Source organism: Eschrichtius robustus, chromosome 18 (assembly GCF_028021215.1).
Source record: "Eschrichtius robustus isolate mEscRob2 chromosome 18, mEscRob2.pri, whole genome shotgun sequence".
In the NCBI taxonomy this organism is placed as follows: Eukaryota; Metazoa; Chordata; class Mammalia; order Artiodactyla; family Eschrichtiidae; genus Eschrichtius; species Eschrichtius robustus.
The window spans coordinates 5,401,615-5,409,419 of NC_090841.1; the positions used below are offsets into that span (position 1 = coordinate 5,401,615).

At 45.5% G+C, this 7,805-nt stretch overlaps 1 pseudogene; it reads left to right on the plus strand.

Moving 5' to 3' along the window:
• The first annotated feature begins 6,163 nt into the window (after window positions 1-6,163).
• Window positions 6,164-6,601, plus strand: LOC137752000 (large ribosomal subunit protein uL24 pseudogene; annotated as a pseudogene).
• The last annotated feature ends 1,204 nt before the right edge of the window (window positions 6,602-7,805 follow it).

The window sequence follows — 7,805 nt, forward strand, 5'->3', positions numbered from 1 at the left end:
TCCTTGGTTTTTCTTTTTTTTTTTTCAAGCCCAGATTTACCAAGTTTCTCTTATTGTATCTAGTTAAAATGGCTCTTTAGTCTGTTTAAATGTGGACCAGTTGTCTCACTTTTTTGTGTGACACTGATATTTTGCTTTTGTTTTTAAAATCAACTGTATTGAGGTATAGTTTAAATTTAGTAAATTGCAGTCATTTCAAGTATACTGTTCATACATTTTGACAGATGCATCGGTGTAATCAGCACCCCAATCAAGATACAGATTTCTATCATCCCGAAAAACTCCTTTGTGCCCCGCTGCAGTCATTCGCCTTCTGCCCCTGGTCCCAGGCAACCATTGATCTGCTTTCCACTATCATGTGGATTTTCTGAAGAGACGAGGCTGTTTGTCTTGTAGAATGTCCCACGTGCCTAATTGCCTCCTTGTCGTGTCATTACCTTGATGCCCTAGCTGTTGAATTTTCTGTGCATTGAAATTAGGACCAAAGACTTCTTTAAGTGCAGGTTAAACACTCTGTAGGTGGAGAATGTACTCCGTAGGTGATACGGAGTGCGTCCTGTTGCATCATATCAAGAGGCTCAGTGCCAGGTGTACCATTGTTAGGGATGCCAAGTTTGCTCCCTTGGTTGAGCCGTTGAGCACAAGGGCTTTTCTAGGTAAAAGTAAAAATGGGCAGGTCAGGTATGGGGTGGTACTTTGGTCGTGACCAAAGATTCGTATCTCCCCACAACTTTACCCAATGGTTGTAGCATTCATTGATGGTTCTTGCCTGAATGAGTTATTTCATAGGGAGTTGCAAAATGATGATTTCCTAATTCTATCATTTCTTCTACTTTTGTTATCTGGTATTCTTTGGTAAAGAAGAACTTTCTTTCATGAACTGGGGAGGAACTTCAGCTCCTAAAAAGGCAGAGTAAATTCTGATTCCTTTACCCTTAGTTACAATTAGGGAAAATTTGAGCATTGAAAAAGGAAAGAAAACAAACAAGCCATAATTGAAAGCAAAATACTGAACAACTAAAACTCTGATTTAATTTTATTTTTGCCTATGTAATACAAGCATTAAAGATGGTTTAACGCAGAGCATTGTGAATTGTACTGGTAACTCTTATTAGGCTGCCTGTTATTTAAACCTTCATTTAACATGCAGGTTTAAGGCTGGCACACTCACTGCACTTCCCCCTTTAGTGACTTGAGCTGATAGAGGGGAGGGATGTGGACTTTGGAATCCAATGCATCTGGGCTGAATCCTGGCTCTGCCACGTACTTGCTGGGTGGCTGTAGGAAAGCATTTGACCTCTCTCTGCCTTACTGCTTCCCTGTGGAGGTAGAGCAGTGCTGAGAATGAATGCAGGTGCCATAAGTGAAATGTCTGGCCCAGGTGAGCAAATGATCATCTTGGATCCTTTCGTTTCCCTTGAAGGAGAAGTAGGGCCACAGAAGAGGAGCTGCCTGAGCTTCAGAACCAACAGAGAAGTGGGGCTGTTCAGACACTTAAAATTGTGGCCACAAAGGCAAAGTCATGATTCGCTGTTGGCTTACTCTTCCTTCCTTTACTTATCTGGTGCTTGTTGAGTGATGTCTTTATTCTAAGAAGAGAAGGGTGCCACCACATGTGTGTTGCTGCCATGGTCCTGACCCGTCCTTGGGTGTGGGGATTTCTCCTGGGACACTGATGCTGATTCCCATCCAGCCTCTCCCAGGATATCTGAAGCCAGAAACGGAAACCAGTGCAGGTTGGGAAGGGAGGGGTGGGCTGGATGCTGATGGACAGTGGCTTCTAGAAAGGCAGAGCCTCTGAGAGAACCAGGAGGAAAAGGGAAGACTTGTGTTTTAGCACAGGTTTCCATAAGCAGTTACTATGCAAGAAACCACTCCAACCATGAATAAAGTATCAAATGAATGAAAAAAGCAGGAAATATATGTATTAAATGATGCAAATCATGTGCAGGAGTTGATACGAACAAACACGCTTGTGTGGCTGGGCGAGGGGACGCCAGGTGGTGGAGGTAGCTCAGAAAATGTCATCCTAAGAGGAGATGGGCCAAGGGAACCGTGGTTTTCTCTCAATTTTAGTTTCCATCTTGAGGAGAAGTTTGCAGCTTTCCTGCTGTTATAGAGGAAATACTCCACATGGCTGATTTAATGTAGTTTTCCTCCAGAATACTGAGATTTAAGACCACTATTTTCCCTATGTTTGGAATTGTAAGCTCATAAAAATATACGTGCTCCTAAATGATGTAAAAGGCAGATACCGTTCCAAATAATTAGGGAGTTTCTTGATTTTAAAATACATAAGCTCATACATTTTAGAGGTTCAGCAAGTGATGTGATTTCACAAAATCTGTTGTGATACTGTGGCCTGATGGGATTTTTTAAAAAAGCAGTAGCACCCTAAGGGACTTCCCTGGTGGTCCAGTGGCTAAGACTCCGAGCTCCCAGTGCAGGGGCCCGGGTTCGATCCCTGGTTGGGGAACTGCATCCCACATGCCACAACTAAGAGTCCTCATGCCACAACTAAGGATTCCGCATGCCGCAACTAAAGATGCTGCAACTAAAGATCCCGCACGTGACGACTAAGACCCGGCGCAGCCAAATAAATAAATAACTATTAAAAAAAAAAAAAGCAATGGAACCCTAAGAAGATTTGAAAATGGAGCAAGCATCGAGTACCAATTAAATAAAGACACAAGGTAACTTCGGAGTGTTATATAAATTATTTTTAAAAGTGCCTCATGAATATATTAGCAGGGATATTTATAATGGAATTATAATCCACTTGTACACCAGACATTCTGCCCCTGAAATCTTGTCGTCAGGAGACTGACAGCTAGACCATTAATGTAACCACGTGGCTGCTCAGAGCACTGTATCAAATATGGGTAATTCCAGGTGTGCTACCCAATAAAAATGGACCCTCTGCCCTCATGTTAACTCCTTTTAACAGGCCTGGTGGGCCAAGGATCAATAACATTTAAAGCTACAGAGTTTTAGATGTGGCTGCCAAAGCCAGCAACACCAGCTGTGCTGGGGGAAGAAGAGGCCTTTGGCACCACATGCAAGACAAAACCCAAAATATTTCAGAAGAACTTCAAATTTTCAAAGTTCTCTTTTCATGAGTATGTGTTAATGAGTTCCCAGGAAAAGCCGGGCACGATTAGGAAATGTCTCAGGAAAAATGGGACGCGGTCATGTGGAGGACGAGGGTCCTTCCAAGGTGGGCTTCTGCTCAACGGAGATTAGAAATTCATTTTACAGTCTTCTTGCTGACATCAACAGAGGGCACAGCTGGTTGAGGGCTTTCACTTTCCCCTCCTGGGCTATGACCTGGCCAAAGAAGCGCTGCACCGAATTCAGGGACGGGCTAGAAACCCAGCACAGGTGTGTGTGTGTGTGTGTGTGTGTGTGTGTGTGTGTGTGTGTGTATACGCACACGCGCGCATGTATACACAAAAAGATGCATATCCAAGACGTCAGCTGACCCTGAGGGCATCCGTAGAAGTGTGATGCTCTCTGTTGGTTACTGTGAATCTGTGTGCTTTAGACGGTTCTAACATGTTAGTCAGTTCCTGGTTGTTATGATTTTTTTCTCCCTCTGAGAATATTGGAGGGTCCAGATCTCTTCATTATATCAATGTAAGTCACTAACTTAGGTGCTTTGAGGACAAAAAGACAAACCAGACACAGACCCTACCCTTGAGAGGTTTACAGGGTAAGGCAGTGGTTCTCAACTTTGGTCTCGCCCTGAAATTGCCCCGGGAGCTTTGTAAAATGCTGGAGCCGGTCTCACTCGAAGAGATCCTGACTGAACTGGCCCAGAATGTGGCCTGGGCTCCTGAGTGATACTAATCTGCATTCAAAGTTGGGAGTCATTGCAGTAAAGGAGAGACAAAGGCTCCCAAAGTCCATCAGCTAAAGAGGAGGAACAATTTCCAGCCTCCAAGAGTGGTAATACTACTATATGAACATTATGGAAGTGACAGAAAGTTTGAAGTTACTGTTCTCTTTTATGTACATACGTACTTACTCATGCATGTATGTATATACGTGTACACGTATATATTACAGACGTGATATACTCTTCTTGTTATAGATGCGGTGACATAGAAGTAACCCAGGAAACATAGCTCTCCCTAACTCCCCACTCCCGCTCCCTAGTGGTGTGCCGCCCACAGTAAGTGCTCCCTGTGCAGTTCCCCAGGCTCCTTTCTGTGCACTTTGAGCGCCTACACATACACACGTACTTCTATTCCTACAAAAGTGAGATCCGGTTACGTAATTTGAGTCTTTCAAAATTTAACAATTTTCATGGCTACACTTTTTCATAGCTGTTCAGCGTTCTTGGCTGTTTGGTATGGATCATCCTCTAGTTTGCTTAGCCTCTCGCCTACATGGACATCCTTTTCTGGTCACTTTTGTTTTAATTGATGTAAAGACTCTTAGAGCAGTAACACCAATAGTTCAACAAGCAAAATTAAAACTATGACTCAGAATCTCATTCCGATTTAGTGAAGAACTTAGTCATTGATGTCTTATGAAAGTCGCAAACCTTTGTTTATGAATCTGGAACCACTTCTGACTTAATGCTCGTGCTTTAGGGCAAAGAAAAAATGGAGAAATGTTCTGGAAAATAAGTACGGTTTCTACTGGAAACCATGAAAAGAACATGAGTGTGATCATTTTTGTGTGGGAGGAAAAGAATTAACAATAGCTCAATAGACTGAGAGAAAAAGGAAGCAGAAGGGGTGCAGCGGCAAGCAGACACCCCCTCACTACATTTCTGATTACCTCCCTTATTTCGAGATGAGGCTGGTTATGCATGTGTACATCACTTGGGGTGACTAAGCTGAAGGTGGTGTGGAAGGCAACAGCTGTCTGTCCTCCGTCACTGGTGTTATGAGCAAGTGATGCTGAAGGGGGAATCAAATCAGGAGCCACCTTCATGTTTACTTTCAATTTCATGAAAGCGCCACTGCTATTGTGGAGAGTGTCACCTGCTTCTGAGAACTCCCAGCTGGTGGTGAAACCAGCAGGTAGATTTTCCAGGCTGGAATGCAATTGTGCAAGCATTCAATTAGACGTTCATTCCATCTGAAATAAAAATCATACCGTGCCTGGCCCACACTTTGCCAGCTGCCTCCGGCATGGCACGGAAGGGATTGATTGTTTAGAGCCTGATCGAAGCGCTGAGTTACCCTAGAGGTAACAGCAGATGTCTCGATTCAAGAGGTCCTGAGAGAAATTCTCTGATGCTTGAGCCTGGCACTTTGCCTGACCCTAGCTAGTCAGAGTTAATACTATCATTTATCAGGCTTATTGTACTGGATGTGCTTATTTAGAAACATAGCTGCTTGGGGTTTAGGAATGGATTATTTTGCCTAAGAAACAGATGAGAGGAAAGAAAAACAAGCAGCATTCCTAGCCAGGCAGTTTAATTTCCCTAGAATTTTTTCTCTTCTAGTAAATAATTGTATCATGATACTTTGGGAGATATGTCTGGGAAAACACCCAACATACATCATACGCTAATCCTAACGGAGCCAGGAGTTCCGGAGGCTTCTGGGGCCAAGGACCGATGCATCCATAGGGCTGGGGCCCAGCAGAGGGCTTGGGTTCCAGCCACGTGGGAGGAAACATGACAGTGGCCTTTCTCAGGGGAATAAAGCATGGTGCCTTGGGTGCCAGGCAGTGTGAGCTCAGGAGTCAGATATTCAGAGGAGTGTTGGCCCCTGGACAAGCTGGGGAACCCCCCACCCCCGTCCCACAGGAAGTTGAGAACGATGCAGCACCTCCCATGGGGAGAGGTGGAGCCTGATGAGGATACCCACCAAACACCCTGACTGCTGGGGTCTGCACCACCTTCACTAAGCACCTACCACGTGCCAGACAGAAACCAGGTGCTCCATATGTGCTGGCTCTTACCGTCACTACAACCTTGGAGGCGGATATAATTATTCCCATTTTACAGATGAGGAAAACGAGGCTCCAGGGAAATTAAGCTGCTTGTCCAAGGTTAGCTGGCTTGCAAGTGGCAGAGCCAGGATTCAAACCCAGGTTGTGCTCTTCCCTCTGTGTTGCTGTGTCCTAACGAAATGTTAAGTAAATATGGTAAGAAACGTGTACCAGCCCTTTTGTGGCCATCGCTGAAGCGCCAGAGGCCAAAATGAAGTTCAATTCCTTTGTGACTTCTGACTGAAGCAAGAACCGGAAAAGGCATTTCAACGCGCCTTCCCACATTCGCAGGAAGATTATGTCTTCCCCTCTTTCTAAAGAGCTGAGACAGAAGTACAATGTCCGATCCATGCCCATCCGGAAGGATGATGAAGTTCAGGTTGTACGAGGGCACTACAGAGGGCAGCAAATTGGCAAAGTAGTCCAGGTTTACAGGAAGAAATATGTCATCTACACTGAACGAGTGCAGCGGGAGAAGGCTAATGGCACGACTGTCCATGTGGACATTCACCCCAGCAAGGTGGTTATCACCAGACTAAAACTGGACAAAGACCACAAAAAGATCCTCGAACGTAAAGCCAGATCTCGCCAAGTAGGAAAGGAAAAGGGCAAATATAAGGAAGAAACAATTGAGAAGATGCAGGAATAAAGTATTCTTATATACAACTTTCATTAAAAACATAAAATGAAAAAACAGAAACGGGTACCAAAGAAAATACAATTCACATAACGCTCTTAATGATCCATATATTGATCAAAGTATGTCTTCAAGATGGACTTTCTGGGACTTCCCTGGTGGCGCAGTGGTTAAGAATCCGCCTGCCAAGGCAGGGGACATGGGTTCGAGCCCTGGTCTGGGAAGATCCCACGTGCCGCGGAGCAACTAAGCCCGTGCGCCACAACTACTGAGCCTGCACTCTAGAGCCCATGAGCCACGACTGCTGAGCCTGCGAGCCACAGCTGCTGAGCCCGTGCACCTAGAGCCTGTGCTCCGTGACAAAGAGAAGCCATTGCAATGAGAAGCCCGTGCACCACAATGTAGAGTAGCCCCCGCTTGCCACAACTAGAGAAAGCCCACACGCAGCAACGAAGACCCAACGCAGCCAAAAATAAATAAATAAAAATTAAAAAAAAAAAGATGGACTTCCTTCCTCCAGCCTTGACACTAACAATGATGGCGGCCTCTGTTGCTAGTGGCCAAAGAGTGGCACTGCAGACACTGGAGGATCCCGGTGCTCTCCAGAAGTCAAGGCTTTGCATTGATTTTGGAAAGACCTTATAAAAATTTGAGAATGTGGAGGTGGGGTGTGTGTGTGTGTGTGTGTGTGTGTGTGTGTGTGTTGGGGAGGGATTTCCAGAATTGGGACCAGAGTGAGCAGTGAATGGACTTGACTACTTTTGGGCTTGAGGTCCCTCCCAATCCAAGGGTCACCCCAGAAAATCCAGGGCCAAGCAGATGGCCTTAAATACTTTGAAATGAAGAAGAGTAGCCAAGACATAAGGAGAAATCATCAGAAGCTCCTAACCCATCTCTCTGGTTCTCTAAGACACTCACAGCCGGTAGTTATCCACGGTGTGACCTCTGAGCTCCACCAGAATCCAGGGATGCAAGTGGAGGTTCAGTGACCTCCAAAAGCTGAGCCTGTGGGCTTCAGCCAGATGGGGCACCTCCCACACCCCCACGGGAGACTCTGCTCTAGAGGAGCAGGGGCAGGAGCAGGGGCAGGAGGTCCAGGCTCCTCTCAGCCACAGTTTGCTCTTCCTGCAGCCCCTGAGCTCCAGCAGCATGAGAACGAGAAACAGAGCTGTGTGCCGCTGGTACAGGGACTTTGTGTCAGGTCCCTGGGAAAAGA